Source organism: Anguilla anguilla, chromosome 3 (assembly GCF_013347855.1).
Source record: "Anguilla anguilla isolate fAngAng1 chromosome 3, fAngAng1.pri, whole genome shotgun sequence".
NCBI classification, from domain to species: Eukaryota; Metazoa; Chordata; class Actinopteri; order Anguilliformes; family Anguillidae; genus Anguilla; species Anguilla anguilla.
The window spans coordinates 14,020,111-14,043,258 of record NC_049203.1 but is presented as its reverse complement, the minus strand read 5'-3'; the positions used below and the strand labels follow the sequence as shown (position 1 = coordinate 14,043,258).

General features: G+C 41.2%; 1 protein-coding gene across 1 annotated transcript in view; it reads right to left on the bottom strand.

Moving 5' to 3' along the window:
* Positions 1-22,049, bottom strand: part of LOC118222688 (delta-sarcoglycan-like) — a 46,391-nt gene extending 24,342 nt beyond the window's left edge. The window contains exon 1 of the mRNA XM_035408456.1: positions 21,237-22,049. The gene's annotated coding sequence lies outside the window, so the exon portion shown is untranslated. The remainder of the gene's footprint in view (positions 1-21,236) is intronic.
* Positions 22,050-23,148: the final 1,099 nt, after the last annotated feature.

Below are 23,148 nucleotides of genomic sequence, written 5' to 3'. Positions count from 1 at the left end.
GGTTCAAGCCGCAGCAGCATAACACTACACATGGTAATTGGGGTTGTTAAAGTTATTAAGAGTGTTTGCTAGAATATAAACGCCGACTAGGCTATAAGGTAATATTCCAGATTATGTTTACCTTATGTCAGTTTGTAATTAGTTTTGGATCCATCACATATCGACACATTGTTACTCTACCATATAGTACCTACAGAGTAACAAAGCTGTGCAGTCATGTGTCATCATTAGTTAGCTTTTGGCTACTATATAACCATCTCTCATAACACACATTAATATTTTCTTCATAAAATGAATGGAGAGGGTGATATGAGTTTCTCAGAGATCACATAGCATAGACTGTATTTTCTTATCATGCAGACAGCAGACCTGGGTTGCTATCTGCCAGTAAAATTTGAACAGACTCCTGCTGTCGCTGAAATGCATTACTAACCAGAGCATACAATTTAAAGGAAAGACACATTTCCTTCTGAAAACAGACTGTTTTAAAAATGGTCAGTAATCTGCAGGAATTTTACTGGCGTCGAAAGGGTAGAAGCATTTCAAGGGAGTACTTGGCTCAGGTCTACAGATTGGCAAGGCTTCTGAGTTCTTGAGAGAAGCAGGAGACACATAAAATAATTATTTTAAAAATCCTCCATGGAAAACCTGATGTGACACTGGGGCACACATAAAACCAGCCCCCCCTCTCCACAGGGAGGCTGAGCAGATTTTAATTACAATTATGATAAATAACATGTAAAAGGAAGGCTGGGTATTCCTGTAGCTCTGAGACATTTGAAGTACAAAGTGCAGCGCTAATACATTTCCAGGAACAGCCATCTGACCCTGCTTTACGGAGAGATCTGTGAAAAATTCAGGGGCAAGATTAAGTGTGCCTGCACCAAATTATTTCTTATACTAATGATGCGCTCACTTTAATAATTAAATTTCCCTGTCTTATGGCAGCTGTCAGGCCGTTTAATTAAAAATTTCCTTCGCTAATGAACTCTGAAAGTTATTAAAGGAGTGAGAGGCATTATGTAATGATTTCTAATATTCAATCTTACAGTGGAGCGACTTTACGCAGATCGATGACAGGGATATAGCCTCCCCCGTTTCTGAAGGAGGCGTGACGAATCCAGGAAATGAATCCTCCGGCCTCTGAGGCTACATGGCTTCAAACGGCCTTTCTGCTCCTGTGCCTCAAGCCAATATTTTCATCCTCACTTAGCCATTGTGCCAGACCACAAAGTGGGATGGAGGGATGAAAAGACATATGTCCAGGGAGAGAAAGAGAGAGAGATGGGGGCAGTGAGAGAGAGAGAGAGAGAGAGATGGTGTAGTGAATGAGAGAGAGAAGGGACAGTGATTGAGAGAGGAGTGGGAGAGAGAATCCACTTAAACAGGATCACATAACCCACTCACAGGTTCCACTCTCAACAATCTACTCTCATACGATATACTCTCGCACATACAACAACATAAGAACCACATAATATGATGCACTCGCACAGATACAATCACACAGAAACTACTCTATTATGATGCAATCTCACAGATACATTACAACAGGATTCCATTCAAATAATCCACAAATAATCCACTCTATTCAAATCTACTCTCAGAACTGTAAGATCTACTATCATGAGATGCAATTGTATAGAATCCACTACTACAGAATGAGTAAAAACTTGTAGATGCTTTGAAAGCTTTTAAAAATAATTATTTCTCTGAGTTGTTTTTCTCTGAGTTTAACTTGACCTCTCTCTGCTCAATGACCTCATTAAAAATGTAAACATAAGCCTTAACACGTGAAGATACATTAGCGTCTGTGAGGAAAGAAAGTTCTGGAGAAATTCAAGATCAAAACCACGGTCACACAAACTGGTTGAGTCACTCATCTTGAAGTAGAATGCATCCTAAAGTACATGTCAGGTCTGATCTATTGAGGATTTTCGATACACTGAATATAGAACGGATGCATACTAAACATTCAGCAATTAATTAAATGATTAAAAAGCAAAATAGTAGCAAATACAGTGAACCCACGATGATCAACAATGTAGGAGTATCTGAACATCCCGTAGATATTTCACTTCTTAATGATCGCTTATTTCAAACCCCGGTATTCAGCACATAAACACACTGAATGAGAAACATAATGATTTTACAAAGTTAAATCAAGGATAAGCGTTTCATATAAATAAACTTGCTAAATAAATGCATTACAATATAAGCGCATAATAAGCTCCTCTGAAGTAATGAATCACAGACCATAAAAATTCCCCATAATTTATGCATATCTCCAAGGACAATTTGATGTTGTTCAGCAGAGAAGCTCCAAAGTCGTAATAAAAATAGAATCAGCCATCTCCACTGACCTAATGAACTTCTGAACAAACACCAGCTCCGAGAGACCAGAAATAAAACGCAATTTAGGGCAAGGTGTGGTCTCCTAGGCCCCATGCAAGCAGAGCGACCAATTTCATAAGCAAAGTCCCCACCCCCCTGTGCGGTCATGTTTTGGCAAGGAAATGTTGCAATAATATTTAATGATTTCACAATCAAACTCGTCTATTGGTTCTCTCACAACCAGACTGGAGGGGCGACACGTCTGTGTGGAGTTTGCATGTTCTCCCCATGTCCGCATAGGTTTCCTCTGGGTACTCCGGTTTTCTCCCACAGTCCAAAGACATGCAGGTAGGCTAATTGGAGACTCTAAATTGCTCATAGGTATGAGTGTGTGAGTGAATGGTGAGTGAATGGTGTGTGTGTGCCCCGTGATAGATTGGCGACCTGTTCATGGTGTATTCCTGCCTCTCACCCAATGCACACTGTGATAAGCTCCAGCACCCCCTGTGACCGTGAGCAGGATGAGCGGGTATAGATAATGGATAGATGGAACAATCAGATTGGTCTGTTGATGTCCTTGTCAGTTACATTTAGAAGCAGTGGGAAAGATATAACTGAAATAACATGATAGTTTATGCCAAGCTGCTTTCCTTGAGTTATAATATTTATGGAGACTTATGTGCAGGTATTTGTTGCTTCCTTAATTTTCCCATATATTTGTGTCAATTTTAATCCTGGGAGAATATCAGTGTCTAAATATGTTGAAATAACAAAGGTTTTATTCTATTTAGAATCCATCCAATTGAAAATGTTTCCAAAAGTTAGTCAGTCAACTCCTTAATCTTGCTTCAAGAAAAAAAACTGATAGTCCTACCATCAAATGATTGGCTTTGAGCCTAGCAATCAGCAGGGAACTGAAAGAGGGTACATTGTCCCATAAAGCTAGCTCAGCAGCAGTCCCAATTAACTATTGCCAGCATAATGCCCAGTACCCGTCCAGCCTATCATCCACAGAGGCTAACGAGGTACGTTGGAACTGCCGTTCAAGGCCATATTTAGCACATGCAGTATTCACTGCAGGCTACACCATGACACTATACATTAAACCATCTTCCCCTTGGATATTTGCAGGATCTGTGGGTTGTTTTATGTTATTTGACACTAATTAGATCAATTTAAATAAATTATTTTGAACACACCATTCTTTGAGTTTGAATTGATTTTGATTTTAAGATGAAAATAACAAAAATCAGCCTCCATGCAATTCTCCAAAGGCCAGAGTGACTGAACACCATACATTATACTGTAACCACAACAGCACACATTACGTTACAAACACCACTATACCGCAACCAAATAGCTGATAATATATAATTCTACTGCAGTGTTGTGTATGGAAACAAATAAAAAATGCCCAAGCAACCTTTAAAGGTTTTAATTTAGTTTGTTTACCATACATTGCTCAGAAAGTAAAAATAAATTCTTGAGAAAGCATATTAGTGCACCAGTGTGATGCTAAAATCCCTGCATTTCCGACAACAATTCTCAGAGCCTAGATCTCCCTCAGCATTAACTCTTTTACTGATGCAGGGATCGGAGTTATTGATATTCCCCTCAGACGTTATGGGCGTAAGGGAAACAATAACAATAAACGCTGACAGACGGCAGGAGTCACAGGTGTCTCCAGGGCGTCGCGGTGCTAATAAATGGATTTATAAGGTGGGGATGTTTCCAGACTTCAAGTCCATTATCTGTGATTAGGAAGCTGGGAGAATGCCGCTCCTACTGATTCTAAACCGTGGCACAGTCACTGTTTACAGTGTCCTAAACACCAGAGCAGTGCAGTAACAGTGTTAAAAACATCTATGTCCTCCTCCTCTTCCTCCTCCTTTTCCTCTTCATGATCATCATCATTTCATAATCATCATTATCATCTCTCTTTCTCTCTCCCTCCATTATGCTTTGTCTCTCTAAAGGGGAATACAGGTACCTCTGTGCTCTGTGTTAAATGTCAGTACATGAGGCTTATAACCTGTAAGGTTACCTGGATATGCAACATAATGAGAAGTGAGATAGTGAGATTTTTTTTATTCTGACCTTTGCTGATAGTGTGATTGTGTTCACTTTTTTATTTTCACATCTACAAAAGCAACTTTGGGAAAATTGCATTAAACTTTAAACTTGTGCAAAAACTCTGCAACTGTATATGTCTGTGTTCAGCCTGGTGGAATTTCTCATGTTGTCACAAACAGAAATGAAGACATGAATCATTCTGCATGGCAGAGCAGCATTACCATTTGATGTCTACATTTCACTCCTTAATTGCTTAATTTAGCTAACATGTAAAGCTGTCAAAACAGATTAGAAATGACTATATTTTCATTGTAGTAATTTATAGACTGACATGAAAGCAATGGCATGGGTTTTACTATTTTATATCATGCAATTAAACAACATTGTGTATTAATGAATGACAATTTTCAAAGAAATAAAATAAAAATGTGTGTGTAAATGCAGGTTTAATTTTCACATAATTTTCACAACCTAAGAATTGTATGTGTATGCGGTTATAGGTCTCGGCTTGTTTTAAAAGATGTCTTTCCTTATATATTTTCAGAGACAGAAAAGAAACTGCCATCATTAGTCTACAGAGGCTTTTAAGAGCTGATTGTATCTGGTTGCCTTTAGGGCTGGTTTATCTGTTTAGCAAACAGGGCATGCAACTCACAGAATAAAATCAGCATTTTGCTCAAGGCTCTGAACATGCACAGCTAGCTCAAATCACTAAGCAAAGAAAACAAAAAATGCTTTAAAAGGATAAAATGTCAAATCTCTGGAAAACTGGCACATGTAGTCTCAAATCTACTGCAATAAAATAGTTCTACATTTTCTAAAGTATCCACAATTTCCAACCTACCAAAAAAAAGTTATATATTTAAATATGTGCTTGTATGAACCAATATACTTCTCACTCTGCAAACATTTAAGCCGCGTTTCCACTGCAGGAACTTTACCCCGGAACTAGGAACCTTTTGAGGAACTCCGTGCGTTTCGACCGCAGGAACTAGGGTCTCAATTTAGTTCCGGGGGCTTTATTTTACCCCCAAAAAAGTTGCTGCTTGGGGGGTAGTACTTTCCAAAAGTACCGGAACCTTTGGGGAGGGGCGCAAGCGCTGAAAATTTCTGATTGGTCGACTACTTGCAGTGTTTTATTTCAACTGCCATGTTTAAAAATCTGCAGCTGCAAACCGATTTATTTTCATAATAACTTCAAATCAAACTTGTATGTTATGCGGCACAGTAGCCTAGTTTTGGTTATAGCCTGCCAACGTCTTGGAATTATAACGTGTGCTATTCTGTTCTTTTCTTGCTTTAGTATTCGTTTTATAAAATGCTAAGCATTCGTGCTGGGACAGCATATTACGTACCAAAACATTCAAACGGATTAATTCAGTTGCTGAATATTTTCTTCCGGATTTTCTTTGCTAGCTCGTTGTAATTGACTCAAAACGTTTGATACAGTTATGTGAGGTATGCGGTAGTTCTGCGTAATTCACATTGGTGATACAGTAAAAGCAAACTGGAAATCACCTTCCGCACTTTTTGTCAGGGTAAAATAACAGGTTAATTCTAGTAATCGTCCCTTTAGCTTTTTCAGACTGCCATAATTTTACTCTGCCATTCTCCAATTCCACAAAAAGACCAGGAAGACTATGGACTAATTTATGGTGCATGGTTCGCATCTGGAGGGCACACTTCGCTGCTCGGCTAGCAGTAACTTCGAAGGAAAGCAAACGGTGGCTGTACCACTGCTAATTTAAATTTTCACGCAAGTCCAAGTTTTCGTTTATAGGAAATATAGGCGATAGCCTATATGGAATTGACGATGAGAAAGTAATCAAACAGCAAATTGTTTACAACATGTGCATGTTTTCTGCTGTTGTTGCCAGTTATATTGGAAATGTGAATGCATTCTGTCGCCTCGGATGTCAAGACATGAAAGTGAATGTTCGCATAAAAACATAATGAATGTGTTTGAGAGGATATATAAAACAGTTACAATCTGACTATTGGCCTGTTATATCCTATTTGTTGCATAACAACGGTCCAAGTTCAACTACCAACGATAGTTTTGCTTGACAACGGCTGCAGAAGAATTTTTCAATTCTGGGTGATTAAATCGATAAAAATCAATAAATACAAAAGTAATCATATATAGTCATTGTTGGTAACCCGTTGTATATAAGTGGAATAAACCCCTCCGGGCTGTCCCGGTTATTAGAAAATAATGTAGGCTACTTCGGTGGTAGTATGGGGTTACAGAAGAAATCATAGGACAGATGGACCGACGACAACGCCGCTTTTTCATACGTCAGTGGGCTAATTTGCCTAATCTTCGCGGGACTTTAGACCGCGGTGGAAACGCAGACAACAATGGGCTGAAGGAACCTTTTAGTTCCTTGAAAAGTAGTTCCGGGTACTTTTGGTGGAAACGCGGCTTTATTCAAATGGTTCCATGTTCTGTGAAAATCTACCCATAGTGTTAATGTATCCATATTTACATAATAGTAGTTCATCTACATTTAACAACTTTTAGCATTTACAAAAACTGTTTTAAATCTTACAAAATCTTCACATACTGCCTCACTGACAAATTACTGCACTATATTAAGCAAAGAACAATGGCTGCTCACTATGTGGCTTTTGTAGATAGACAAACAGTGTTTATGTTCCCTTTTCGGCAGTTAAATTTTCTCATCTCTGCGCACGGTATTGTGAGTTAGTGCTCGGCGGTGCTCAGCGAGGGTTTGGTGTCTGGTCTGTTTGTCTCCCCCAGTGTTTGTTTGCTCTTACGTTGAATGCGGGGGGAATGATACCCTCCGACAGCTCTTGAGAAAGCCGGCGGAGAGGAGGCTGAAAGCTGAGATCATTAGCAAAGCGAAGCGCTCCACGGATTGTCACTCCGGAATTGCGCATTAAACATGCGACACATTGAGACTCGCCTTTGTCTTAAGGGCACTTCACTTCACTTCTGCAAGTCACCTGCTGCCTGCCACAGCAGAGATCCTTATGAGCAAATAACCCTATTACATAATTGACATATGCATATGCATTATGCTCAGCTAGCTAATGCTAGTTTAATTCTCGTGGTCATGGATCATAATGTAGTTGATGTAGTTCATTACCGAGGAGTAAATAAGATAGAAGATAACGCCAGATAATGATACGGTTGGATCATTTGTCTGTTCTGTAGCCACGCAGGGACAGCACTCTTGCTCTGTTCGAAAATACCTTTGCTTTGCTGAAAACAACAATAAAAAAAATAAAAGAATTTGTGACATTATAATAAATTAGCAATTACTGGTGTTTTCACCTCTCCCTTCTTCCCACTATTCTATACGCTCACACTCTTCACTCCAATTCAAATCTTTTAATATTGTGAAGTGGGTGGAGGCAGGCCAAAAGCTGGTGTTGCTGTACACTTTAAGGACAAACACTTTAAGGAGTCATACACACTGCAAAAAAGGGTGTGGCTGATTCATTACACATAGAGAGAGCATGGGTCTCATTCATGAAACATGTGTACGATCATATTTGATCATAAACTGTGTGTAAAAACATTTCCATGAACATTTCGACATTCATCATTTTTTTCTTATCTGTCGGTTTCCTTATGCTAATCACATAAACAGGATTTCACATAAAATTTACAAACAGTCAGCATTCATCATCTCATACACTTGGGATATGCACACAAAACAAAGGTCTGAACATGTGTCATGAATTCAATATTGTTTTTTTCATAGGAACATTTTTAGAACAAAAGTAAGAATAATTTAAGAAAAGTTTTGAGACTGAGGCCCAATGAGAGGGAGGAGCTGAGAAGTAACACAATCAGAGACAGAGGGTATTAAACACAGAGTCATTAAACACAGGGAGGGCATGGCTGTGTATTTAAAACAGTGCAGTTGTTGATTTAATTGTCCTCATTCCTCAATATGATTAGAATAGGAAGTGACAATATTGCTAATGAGATCAATTCCAATCACAGGTTTTAATCTTCCAGGTGAGGTGCAGAAACATGGCAGCTCATAAAGCAGACGGAATAATAACATGACAGAAGAAAATAAACATCAAACAGTATGGCGGTTGGGGGGAGGGGAGGGGGGGGGTGGGCTTTCAATGTCCACATGGGGTTCAGAATAAAGCTTAATGCCCTGTGGAGACAAAGGATGTGCATTCATTATCCCTGTTGCACATTGGATATTGTTTCCTTGAGCTGGGCTGCACTGTAGATCAGATCAGTCTTTATTTTTTTACAAAAAATAAAAAAAGACTTCTGTCACACATACATTCAGTTCAGCTAACGCAGGGGTGTAAAAGTGAATCCCATGGGGGCTGCGGGTTTTTGTGTTTTCCTTTCAATCATCTGCCAATTAAGGTTTTGAGAGAAAGGTGTGTGCATTCCTTAGCCAATCAACGACTTAGCAACATAGCTCAGGAGGTAAGAGCTGTTGTCTGGCAGTTGGAGGGTTGCCGGTTCGATCCCCCGCCCTGGGTGTGTCGAAGTGTCCCTGAGCAAGACACCTAACCCCTAATTGCTCCCAACGAGCTGATTGGCGCCTTGCATGGCAGCCTTTCACTGTTGGTGTGTGAGTGTGTGTGTGAATGGGTGAATGAGAGGCATCAACTGTAAAGCGCTTAGGATATACAAGAAAGTGCTATATAAATGCAGTCCATTTACCATTTAAATGAAACACCTGCGCTGAGAACACCCCAAAAACCATCAGACACTGCGGCGCTCCAGGACTGGAGTTTAACACCTGTGATCTAACAGAACCAAGCCATGAACGTTAATAATCTGACCCATTAATTGGGCCACTGATAGGTCACTCTCGCCTGTCACACAACACCCATGTCTGGAGAGGGGGTAGATATATACCCACCCTCTCTCCACACAGCTATATCAGCTACACCAGCCTGTCAGTCAGTTATGCACAGCGAACTCTGGAAGTTGTTCCGTGTTTGTCGAGTGAAAGAAATGGAAAACGGACACTGTGCGCGGCTCATCAGGCAGGCTGACAAAAAAACCTTCTTCAAAAACTGAGGTCTCACACTTTCCTTTGTCACAGACTCTTTGGCGAAGGCACAAAACTTTTGTGTCAAAACATTGTTTTTAAAATGATACACATATGCTTTTGGAATAAAAATGAGTGTACAATCTCAGTTTAGGTGTTGTCCAAGTGTATCACAGTGTAGAGGGAGACCAGAAAGACCTCCCAGCAGTGGGGCAGGGTGATTAATGCCACGTGTAGTTTAAATACTAATACTAGTCTAATGTTAATGAAAGCTTTAAACTGACCTTTGATGTCTACAGTGCTGGAGTGTTGGCAGATATGGTGGATAATGAATCTACCAATGTAAATTCCCCCGTGAACACAACGTGTGCTGCTGCTATGGCCAGAAAAGCCCCATGCATTTATTGCATCCATAAGCCAACACACATCCGCGCGCACACGCACACACACACACACACGCACACACACCCACACACACACACACACACACACACACACACACTTCATTATCCACTATCCTTCCTCCTTTGTAAACCCTGCATAGGATTTCTCATTATTAACAGCTACAAAATGATCAAAACTGCTTTAACCTTGGAATTATTTCCACTGCATTATTATCCAATTATCCAATAATACAGCGCAGAATCCATACAGAGCTTTCTCAATACATTTCACACCAAAACCTTCTTTAATCTATCCATCCACCTGCTGTCATTTTAAGTGTTTTATAGATCACGTGCATACAAAACTTTGCATGTTTTCTCAATACATATATTTTGTATAATCCTTGCTGTATGTCTGCTTCACAGCAGGACCACATTTCATGCTACTGAAACCATAATTTTTCTTTTGTACAAGTTCATTATTTCACCTTGAGCATTCCATATGTCCAGCATTTACTAGTGCACACATGAAACATATTTCAGTTTACCTGTAAGGACCATGTTAGGTTGTAACACTGAGATTAAAGCATTTTGAAACTGGAAAGCAGTGTTTCTGAAGTAAATGCGAAGGAAATAAATCATTTTTACAGCTCATAATTTTATCGTCATGTTCCAGTCGTGGACAGAAACCCCCAACCCCAAGGCCAAATCCACATGCCCTACAACCTAACCCTCCATCTGCTGGAGTTTCCATAGATATGTGCCAAGCTAAAGACCGAACCCTGATTTGCATATGAAAGCAAGCCAATACCGCAACAGTCTGAATAATGGAAAATTGGAAAGTCAGGCAGTGACCAGAATGCAATAAATTCACAAAGTCAAGCAAAACTGAAGTAGCATGTAAGGGAGATGTAGCTGTTACTCAGTAATACATTTGTAAGCAATTGTCATTATTCAGTTGTACATAAGTAACACATCTGTTACTTAATAGCACACAATTCAATAGCACATTTCTGATAATTATTCCTTATTCAATAGCACATACTTTAGAAATATGTATTCTTCACTATAAGAAATGAGCTTTTCAGTTTCTCCAATGACCTTGATATGCACTTTTGTATGTTGCTTTGGATAAAAGCATCTGCTAAATAAATGTAATGTAATGTAAAAATATTCATTGCCCAATAGCACGTACAGTATTTGAATTGTAGTCATAGCATAATAACACATACCTGTAAATGTGGGTGATTGGTTTGCTACTCAGTAGCAGACAGGTGAGAATTAGTTGCTACTCTGGTGTGCTAATGACCATTACAGAGGAAGATTTATATGCCTTTAAAAGTTCTGTGTCTGGACTTCTCTACCACTGCATTGTTAATGAGTGGAGCTAGACCTTATAATGAAAACATTATCAGTCGTTCTGCCAACACTCAGAGGTCAGATCTCTCACTACAGAATCGCTGCTGATTTCTACCATTTCCCTCTCTTCTATACTCTCCAGCCCTAACTGAACACAAAGCTCATTATCACTTCTTTTATTATGATGACATAATACATAAAAGTGTCCCTTTTTTTTAGCATTCAGACTCACAAACAAAATGTCACGCAGCCGTGTCGGAAAGACTGACTCAAATGCCGACCAAAGATTTCACAAAGACTGACTGTCCTCCGGTGTGAAGAGTGACACCTGCATTTACCCAAAGGACATAGATCAACAAATAAGCTGATTCCCAGTCTGACAGAGCAGCGTAAATGAATCCATCTTGCTAGAGTCTAGCACAAAGGGTCCTGCATCCACTATTAATCCCATTTCAGCTCAGGATGTCTCCAGGGCAAAATTCATGAAAGCTGCAACATTCACGGTTAAGGGCACTCTCTAAATATAGTAAGTTATTGAGCATAAATGATCAGGGAAGAGTTTCAGGTCATCTCATTTTGAGTCAGCTTGAAGTACTGTTACAGTTCTAAATGACGTTGATCCTCTCTCGTTTGGTTTCAGTGTGTGTGACAACATGTGTACAGGTGGACAGGTGAACAGGTTATACAGGTGAGACAGCATGACTCCCATGATGCTTATTGATCCATCTGATCAAGTATTAAAACAAAAGCACCTGCAGAATTGGTACAGAAATACATGCAAATTATTGCATCTGTTTTCATAGACTGTGTTAACTACACTATTGGAATGCGTGACGCTGGAATAAAAATGAATGATGTTGTGTGGATTGGCATTGGCTGCTGGCCACAGCTGGCACAGGCACGATCATGAACAATGCAATAGCGTTCAACACCAATTATTCACATCACAATAGAGCCAACCACTAGGGGGTAAATAACACAGACACCTGTGCTGTGCTATACAGTGCCAGGCTCTGCCATGATAAGTAGTGCCATGCTGTGCCATGCTCTGCTATGCTGCCATGTTTAAGCTTTTACCAGGAAAGTCAGAGCTTGGCTTATATTCCCTACTGTTGAGATGCATTTTGCAAATTGTTGTTTTCCAGCAGTTTATGTGCAGCTGAGGCAGAAGGAAGTCACATTAAAAATACAGACATGCCTGCTGGCTACCCTGCAGGAGTAGGAGAGTTATTCCCTACCCATGGGACGAGCGCAGAGAGCAGCACGGGTAGTCACTGCTCCGGCCCTGCCAGTGAACCCTGCTAATCAAAAACCTCCTCCACGCCGGGTCACGGTGCACGGAAGTATCGACCAACCGTCAGAGCTAACCTGGGGGGGAATTCACAGGGAAACTGGAGACCTGGCTGGGCTGAACTTGTGCAAGTCAGGGCAGGCCTCAGATGCACACACAGGCAAAAAAAAAGAGACCACATTGTAGTTGTTCCTTTATTGCATGTCCCAAAGAACTGATGTTGCCTTGTATTTGAGCTTGATTTTTTCTTCTCTTTTTCAAGTGGGCACGATCTGCTGGGTACTAACGCAAAGTTCTGTGTCCTTGGTTTGACTTCAAATGGATTTGTATAGTCATTGCCTTGGACCGGGCCTGGCTAGCTCTGGTGAGTACAGCCATAAAACCCCTCCAGTCAAACAGAACCTCTCACACCCCACTTCTTCCTCTTCCTCAGTGTCAAAAAGGTCTGCATGGTTGTCATGCCAATCTGGGTTGGTTTTAAAATGAAGTCATGGTCACAGTTAAAAAAAAGTCTCACAGTATGGAAATATGTACATAGCAAGAGCTTCGGACACCCATGACCTGCCTGCAAAACTGCTCATGTATGAATAAAAGTAAACTACACGTATAAATGTAAAAAGCTGCCCTATTTCTATGATCACAGTGATTTCAAAGTAAAAGTGGATATGACAGTGCCAGAATGACAGTGGCAGACCATGAAAACCCATTAATTCAGAGACAGATTGATTGTCTGTTGAGTCATAGGGCTCTATTTTCTGGCCCGCACATGGCATGTGTGAGAATCCAGCTGTAACACATCCATTGATTATATATTCTGGCTAATCCAGCCCATTTTCCACCTGCGTTGCACGCTGCACGATACAAGCTGTGCTCTCCTCGCCTCTGGTCATAAAGATGCAAAGATTCATTCGCCATGCCCAGTGCCTATGTGAGTCAATTAGTGGGACGGGTGCAAGTTAATTTGTTTTATGACCAGGCTAGTGGATACATATTCCTGGAGTCAAGGTAGAGGTTATGCTCTGCATCGCATAGCGTATTGCAGAGACGAGAATCAAGTCATGAGGAGTTCAGATATTAACATCGATCCATACATCAACCACACAGGCAGTGGGGTCTACTGAGCGCAATATAAGATCTCTCTGCATTTGAAGTTAATTGTAGAATTGAGAAGGGTGAGAAGGATGAGTTGTGTGACATTAATCATGGAATTTACAAGCAGCCAACATTATACCAGTTTTTAAGCTATCATTAACATGGTATGAAACAAGACTGGTTCCAGATATCAAACATAAGTTTTGCAGTAAGATTTAAGACACTTAATCCCCCCATGCTTGGCAAAAGAAGACTAATGGGTGGGGGTTTGTTTGAGGTTTTTAAAATATTCAAAAGGATTAATAAAATGGATTACAGATGTGATTTAAACTTGAGTTCTGTCAGCTCTAAAGTCGACTTACCACCTAACCTGTGATATTATCCCTAAATAAACAGCTAGACATGCCAAGTGTCATCATTTTTTTGCCGTTGTCAAACTGCCAGGCCTTACAAAAGCACCTTTAACATCTCCCAGTAAGCTTCAACGGAGCAGAGAGAATCACTTTGTTTTCCTGAATACACTGCACTTTTACCCATAATCCATTGATTTCCTCGTGCTTTTTCACCCCCCTCTGCAGTTGACGGGCACTTTCCTTTGAAAAGAATGACCGCAGCGGACAGTGAGGGGTCCTGATTATGACTGTGGAGGCATCTCTGTCAGTGCCTGTGAAGACCTGTGCCTCTGTGCTCTGTTCTGCCCTCTCACACCCCCCCCCACCCCCCCAGGGGGATGAACATAACACATCATTCTGTGTGCTGAGAAGTCAAAAGCGGCATGATCGCATGAGGGAGAAAGGATCCCTTTTGACAACACATCTCCATGGAGATGCCACTTCTTCAGAGCTGCATGGCAAACAGGACATGGAAGATTTCTCTCTGAGGATTGCAGGTATTTGTGCGTGCATGTGTGTGTGCATGGGTGAGTGTGATTGGCCTATGCATGAGTGGGTGATTATATATATATACATATATATATACAGTATGTGTGTGTGTGTGTGCACCACCTGTATCAAGATAGCCCTTAAGTGGACCACATACACATACAAGATGTTAATGTAATATGAAATGTAAAGCTCACTGTAGGGTAATTACAGTGGAATTATATCTAAATCACACAACAGCAATCAACCCCATTCAGTACATGCACTGACACTATTGGAGGACTGTTAAGTGGCTGAGTGGTCTCATTAGGCTTGACATATAATAGCTTCTGTTCGCTTGAAATGAAAGGTAATGTCTGTTGCCATGGATATTTCATGTTGGCATTAAAATCACAACTGAAAGGCAGTCAAAGAGAATGCCATTCTAGCAGGGTTTTCCATTCGCTCTTTGGACCCCTAATCCACAGAGCTGCTGGAGGACAGAATCATAATGATTTCCTTAATAATGATCTTTTAAAAAAATAATTAAATTTAAGTTTTTGTCCTGCAATGGCACTATGGTCTAATTCAATTATTAAAGCTTCTTGCTTCTTGAGCTTTAACCAGTTCCTTGGCTCATGAAAAACCACAACTAGCATAGTTGTTGATGGTTAACTCTGGATGCGGCGAGAGGGAAGGCTTTAACTCACAGTAAATGAAGCATTTTTAATGTTGGCGAGCTACACCATGAAGAACTTATGTGAGTTCAGTTGTAGCTTCTCAATTATTAAGTTAGTTGTTTTCCTCATTGTAAATGATAGAGACAAGGGAGTTGGCCATTAATCCAAATGTTGCTTAGCTAATTTCACCTGATGAAAATCTGAGTGCAATTTTTGCAGTACTAAGCTACTGATCTTCTGCCAGGCTCCACCCACTCATAAAATCTTCTACCATACTATATCCCAAGCAATACATTCTCTCACAGGCTCCTCCCATCAAACAAATTTTCTGCCATGCTCCTCCCACCCATTCAATCCTTTCCCAGTATTCTATCAATTCAATCCTCTGCCAGGCTTCTCCCATCCAACCAATACTCCACTAGGTGTTCCGGATAGAGCCTGCTGGAAACTCAAAACACAAACGCCATGAATATTTCAATATGTGTAGCTCTTTGTCTGGATAGAAAAAATCAAACCCAATAGAATATGAAACAAAAATATGCACTCATTCAACTAAGTAGTATTAAAATATAAATAAAATAATAATTATTTTTCACAATGGATCCTTCATGCGCTGAATTCCTCATGGAATATTGACAAGTCTTTAAAATTCTGCTGTTCTGCTCCAGTGGCCTTCTCCTGAAACCAGTTGCGTTCAGGTTCTGACTGCTTTGTACTGTACAGTGCCTGTAGAAAACTTGTGTTCACTGTAATTATTTCACAGAGAAATGCTCCAGACTCCTTAATTGGGCTCGAAGGCATTGTTCGTTAATTTCAGATCACATTACAAAGCGAGAGTCTCAAACCAAATTACGATCTCAGATAATAACTTTGGGGACATTAGGATTTAAGCAGCATACCCACTGAGGTACTTTGCTCTGTCAAAAAGCCTGATATGTGAGGTACATGGAAAGGTCACGCATAAGCACACTCATGAATAAATTAAAGCTTTATGAATAAATTAAATCATTGTGAATAAATTAAATCCAAATACAAAAATGGAGAAAGGAAACTTTCAGCTTCATGATGACCCATACTGTACCTGTTTGCGAAACCACTGTATTTCCTCTCAAATCACCACATTCTACATCTCACCCTACCATGGACCCACAGAGAGTTAAACTCCCAAGTTCAGGCTTTCTGGGCAGCTGAAATACCGAGGCAGTTCTTTCGGGATCACACCCTGTGAAATGATCCGTTACCCAAAAAAAGACACTAAGGTGACACTTCAGCTATATACCATATACCTGCATGACATTGCCATAACCAAATATACATGATAGCAAATCACAGCTCAAGACAATGCCAGGACACTGGTATGATCATAATGTACACAGAATTTTTTACAGATTCACAATAACTGGTACAAATAGTTTCTGTATACATTCAGATGGTATTATGACACCTGTTGCAAGCTGTGATATGCTGTCATGTTGTGTACTTCTGTTTCTTACTGTGACAAGGAGACATGCCAAATGCAGTGTGTGAATGTGAGTGTGAGTGAGCGAATGAGTGTCTGAATGGTTGAGTGTGATTGAGTAAGTGTGTATGTCTGTGTGAGTGAGCGAGAGAGTAAATGAGGTAACGAGTTAATGAGTGGAACATGGCGCGTAATTATGCTTCTAAGTTTGAAATTATTTTTACATTAAAAATAAGTATGTGGCCAGATTTGAGTTTGTTTTTTTTTGTTTTTTTCTGACGTTATTTTTCAAATCACCACTCACAGCCTTCTGTTTTAGCACAAGGGTGCAGGGAAAATAATTTTCTAAAAAAGCATGAGACCATGTGTCCTCTCTGATGAAATATAATAATGATGAAATGCATTTTTGTATTCTAAAAGACTTCAGAATGGAATCACGGAATGTCTCATGATTACCTATGCCACTTGAAACCTTGTAAAGGAGGAAACGTAATAATAAAAATAATAATCTGCAGAAGCAGAATGATCATATACATACTATATGGGTTCGGAAGGGGGGGGGGCTTAAACCTGATTAAAGCACTGAATCAAATCCTAGTCTTGTTGGGAGGAAATGAATTTCTGTCTCTCCTCTGCAGACATGCCCATTGGGTTGAGCCCACAATGCCAAGGCTAGGGGTCAGCCAATAGTCTTTATGAGGAGAACCACTCAATAGATGCAAACATTTTTACAGCCCAGTTCCCAGAAACTTTAAAGTCTTTCTAGAAAGCATAAGGTTGATTTGCATGCAAAGGGCTCCATAGAAAGCAGTTAGAAGCATTAATGAAGAGATGAAAATTCGGCTAAGGAGGTTCAACTCCTGCTGGACACAAGTGATTTCAGTTCATAACGTGCAGAGCATCCGACTTATGGAGGTTCAGGTTGGCTAATCAGACCCACTCATCCTGGATGAGAGCTGTATGAGCTGGCAGCAGGACAATGGACAGCAAACAGGAAAATCTCTCTGGAGGGGATCTTCCCCTGAGTAAACAAGGGTGGTGAGAGGAGAACCAATAATCGCTGCTCCGTTATTACACCTGAGGATCTGAGTGCTGTCTCCAGTCTGCCCCCTGCTGGATGTTACTAGAAACAGTGTATAAAAAGTTACACACACACACATACGCATGCACACAAACACACACACATTCACTCATGCACACACACACACACACATACATATACACACACACACACACACACACGAACGTGCACACGCACACACATACACACGCATGGACACATACACAAACATACACATGCACGCGTGCATGCGCGCACACACACACATGAACGCATGGATGCATAAATTAATTCTAGAAGGAAAGAAGGAAAAACTGTTGTGAAATTCTTAAATGTCATTTATCATTTTTCTTGTGCTAATTAATGTATTTTTTCTTGTCACTGTGGATATTTCGATTCCCTTCAGCTAAAGCAAATCCTGGAGCTCCATTATGACAGGAGAGCTGGCTGAGACTATCAGATATCACTGCATTTTAGCACCCACAAACTCATACTTGTCAAAGTATTTTTATGAATGTGTCAGACATGGATTTGCTCTGGAAAAATCACTCTCAACAACAAAGCTACTTAAAACTGACAGTAGGAATCAGGAGTTGAACTACCAGAGCGTGGGGGGTCTTGGGGGATTATTGGGAAGTATATTTTACTTTGAGAAAAATCATCTTGGGGTGGGGGGGCTGGTATCATTTAAATATATGAGAAAATCATTACAACTCTTCCCTGGGAACAGCTCAGCTCAATCCTGAAACTCCACTATAGATATCTACAACCGATCTAGCTCTACTAGGGTTTAAAGGTTGTAATGCAGGTTTAAAGTACAGTAGTTACGGTTCAGACTGCTTGTTGTGCTTCTGTACAGCACACACTTGGGCTGTACAGTCTGGGCTGCTCTCAGTGCTTACGTACAACACTCTCTTTAGTACAGACTACCCTTACTGTAAGCATACCATACTCACGTTTGTTCCAACTGCACTTTCTTACAGTAAATATACAATACTTTAGTACAGAATGTTTTACTTAATGTTAAATGCAGTGCTTATTTTAGTAGAACTTTATTTGTCCCCAGAGGGGCAACTGGTTGTGCAGCAGTGAATACAACAGCACTAGGTAGACATGCTCATCCTGTTAAGATATGCTCATCCTGCAGATGCATAGTGCTCACTTTAGTATGGACTGCTGCTTCTGCTAAAGTTTACTTTTGAACAAACTTCTCTGACTGCAGAGGTACTTTAGTGAAGTGTCCGTCACACGGACGGTGCTGGCCTTGTTTCTGGGCCGATTGTTTGCACATTAATCACTGCACACAGGAGTGCAGGTGGGATAATCCACAGCAATGGCTGACCTTCACTCCCACTTCAAAGCTGGGTGTGAATATGATGAGCCAGGCTAGCAGTCCCTCCTACTGATAAGGTTGCCAGATTCCGGTTTTGTACCGGAAAGCAATCTCGCATCAAACTGGACCCCTGGCCAGTGAACCCAGACTCCACCGATGTGTGCGTGCGCATGGTGTCCGGTTCTGACGAATTTAAAATCTGGCAACCCTACCAGTAGAGTCTCTGGGACTCTGGGAGACCCGCAACTCCGGGAGTTGGAAATCAAATAATGAATGAACTCCCTTCACTGGTCTGGGCCCCTGCTGCAGGCCCGCCTTCCAGCTGGGCCTTAAAGCGACAGTGGAGAGAGGGGAGGGATAAGGAGCAGCTCAGCTAAAACACTGGTACAGAAAAGCAGCTCAGTAAACACAACGGCCTAGATTCAGTCAGATTCAGCATTTATCCTTAGCCATGAGTTGCAACTAAATGCAAGCATTCATTTAATTCTTCAGAGACACAGATTGGGCGAGTTTAGTTAATTAACAAAATTAATTTATCAAGCCGTTTGTGAAGAATGAAAAGAACACTTCTGTCTAATCATAAGTCAAAGTTATGGACGAATGTTGAGTGCAGGCGACTGTACGTAAGTGATATAGGGAGTTATGTTTAACTGATACATCGACATTAGCTCAGTAAATACACACACAGGCCATAGTTTAAAAAATGCTGATACAGAAAGCGTAGTTCAGTAAAGACTTCTATGAAACAGATATAGAGAAATTAGCACAGTAAAAATGCTGAGAGAGACAGAGAGAGAGACTCCTTTGGTATAGGCACTATGTGAGACTAAAGAGTGGTCAGTATTTCCAGTCTGTTAACCTTTATCTGACAGCTTCCTGCAGCTACAACTCTGCATTAGACTTCTCTCTGGTACAAATTTTATCTCATGCATTTTTTCACCTGGTCATAATGATTTACTGATATTAGGTACCATTGCCACATTAACCTTTGTTACCAGTGTGTCTGTCCACACTCTCTCTCTCTCTCTCTCTCTCTCTCTCTCTCTCTCTCTCTCTCCCTCTCTCTCTCTCTCTCTCTCTCTCACTCTCATTATCAGTTCTGTTTAAATGTATGTCTCTTGCACTCATACACTCTCTCTCTCTCTCATTATCAGTTCTGTTTAAATGTATGTCTCTTGCACTCATACATAACTAATATTTTCTGATGCTATGACAGCCTGAACAGGCTGGAATAATGTGGATACATTCAGCTCATAAAAAATGCATATATAATGTATGTCTGCACATACTGTAGAACAGATACCAGCACATACCGCACAAAATTGCACATATTAAGTATACCTGCACACCTCCAATCAGTCTCACTGCAGAATCTGTAGGCAGAAGCATATCCTTGCAGTGAATGTTGCTGAAACAAGGACTTGGCTAGGTTTTCATTAAGTAAGCAAATACATTCACCTTCCTGAGAATCCAAACGTGTTCTTACCTTCCTGACAGAGCAAACACGTTCAAGCTTCATGAGAGACCAAACAGGTTCACCTTCATTAGAAACCAAACATGCTCACCCTCGTGAGAGAGACAAAACACATTCATTTTCCTGCCAAGTGTCAAGCCAGTGAGCACCAATGGTGTAGATAATGCTGAAAGTCAGGGGTTTAATGAATGTAGCCAATATAGCTCTCAGTGGGCTAATCTAGAGCAGGTTCAGCAGAGCTCAGAAAATTATTAAAGTATTACTTATCACTGTGCTTTGATATTCATGCAGTGAAAAAGAAAAAGAGAGTGGGAGAGAGAATGAAAGAAAGAGAAGAGAGAGGAATTGAAAACCGAATATCCCAGAAGCACCAAATTAACTTTTATATTCACATACTCACAGACAGGTGTCATCTCTATTCACATGGAAACTTCACCACATCTTTCTTCCTTTCTCTCTCTCTCTTTCTCATGCTATTTTTATAGATTAATTATATCCAATGCATTTTCAGAAGGTGCTATAACTATTGCGCTCTCACTTTCTCACTTGGTAATTGACAGGATACATTTCAGTCCCATAGTTATAACTTGCAATGCAGCTACTGAAATTGCAAAAATGTTATTTTTTGTTCTGTTTTCCAGTCTAAGCCTTTCATTGAGCATGCAGCAGTGCAAATATATATATATTTTTAAAAATCCTCTCCAGGAAGTTAAAAAGGGTGATAGTCAAAGCCAAACGCTTCACCATTCAAACGAAACGCTCAGAGATCGTTCATATTTCTCTCTCAGTGTCACCAGTAAACTCTTTCAGCAGGGAAAGGAAGGAGCCCTACCTCTTTTTCAGATGCCAGCAGGTCAGGAGATGACAGGGGTGAGCGCTTCTCTCCCTCCTTCAGTGAGTTGTATCGGGCGATGTGCTGGGCTGCGAGTCGGAGCGGTCCACAGGAGAGGCGCGCTCCATGAGGCTCCGGGGGGGGGGGGGGAGGTGCTGAGTCTCACGGTCCCCACGCCGGGGATCGCTCCGACAGCCGCTCCCGCTCTCCCTTACTCGGCAGGAGAGAGGAGAGAGAGGAGCGCATCCTCCAGCAAAGTTTCTTTAATCCTCTGGCGTGTGCGTGCGTGTGCGTGCGTGTGTGTGTGTGTGTGTGTTTGTGTGAGAGAGAGAGAGAAAGAGAGAGACAGAGAGAGAGAGAGAGAGAGAGAGAGAGAGAAATGAAGAAGACAGGGAGTAAAGAGAGAGGTGGGAGCTGCTAATTTTCCTGAGTCTGAGTCTCTCTTCCCCCTCGCACCTCTGTGGCTCTCCGCCTTCCAGGCTCATCTGAGTGAGAGAGGGAGAGCGAGGGTGAGAGAGATGGAAGGAGATCAAGGGGGAGCAAGGGAGGGAGGGTAGGAGAATGGGAGGGAGGGAGAGAGAAGGAGTGAAGGAATATGAGAGGAGCAAGGAAGACAGAGGGAAGGAGATGGAGACGGTGGGAAAGAAAAAGAGAAAGTGGTCGGCTTTGGCAGGACTGAACCACATCAGCAGCTCACAGGACTGAAGAGTCTTCTTCTTTGCAGCAGAAAGAGTCATGGCTTGAAGAAGAGAGAGAAGGACAGGGGGAAACAGGGATGAGGGAGAGAGGGCAGCATAGAGAGAGGATGGATGAGAGCGGGGAAGACGGGTGGAGGAGGAAGGAGAAAAAGCAGAGACAATCAGTCGAGTGTCTGCAGCTGCCATGAAGTTGGCAGATTGACAAGCTGAATCCCACAGGAGGCGGCAAATATTTTGACTCAGAAATTTAAAGGCACGGTGCCCATTTCATCAGGATGATCAAAAGGGGGAAGTTATTTTTTTGTTTAGTTTTTTTTTTTTTTCTGTAGTTGCAATTTCTCATGAAGGAAAAACAACAGTGATAATTTGCCAGACCATATGTGTGCATGTTATGAAAATGCAACATCACTGCTCCCAGATCCAACTCCTGATCAGTGGAAGGTAGTAATTGATTACATGCATGTATTCAGTAGTAGATTCAAGATTGGATTTTAGCATATGTCTCCATCAGCATAAGAAGTGCACAGAAATATTAAGTGAAGATTAGGCACAACAAAAAACATTTTCTGGGCTGGGCTTGTAGCCCAAAGATTACAAGCGAGAAACCCCAGCTGGGCGCTGTCATTGCTTCACACACTGAGACACAGCAAATATCATGCTCTATAAATAGATCATATATAAAATATTAACTATGTTAGTATGAGGCCCTTGAGCTGCATCTCCTCTTTGGCCACAGTGAGAGCTCCTGTCGCCGGGGAAGCCCTCAGGACCATGGACAGCAGCAGCCTCAGCCTCAGCTAAAAGCATACACGGCAGAGGTTGACTGATACTGGGCCCTGCTGTGGCTGGGGCTGTTCAACAGCTTCCTGGCAGGCTTGGATGACTACGGCAACAGTGTAACAGCCCAATGCTCTTCCCTGAACTTCCAATGCAGACACAGTGCGCTCAGAGATGCAGAATGTTTTCTCTTTGAGTCTGCATGCATGCATGCGTGTGTGTGTGTGTGTGTGCATGCATGCGTGTGTGTGTCTGTGTGTGTGCATTCATGTGCGTGTGTATGTGTCTGTGTGTGTGTGTATGTGTTGGCGCTTCTTTAAAGAAATAAAGTGCCATGTTCTGTCATGTTTGTGTTTATGCTTCATCCATTCACTATTACATGTGGGGGAGAATGCAGACATAGCACCCCTTTTGAGGGACTGCGCCAAGCAAGGACA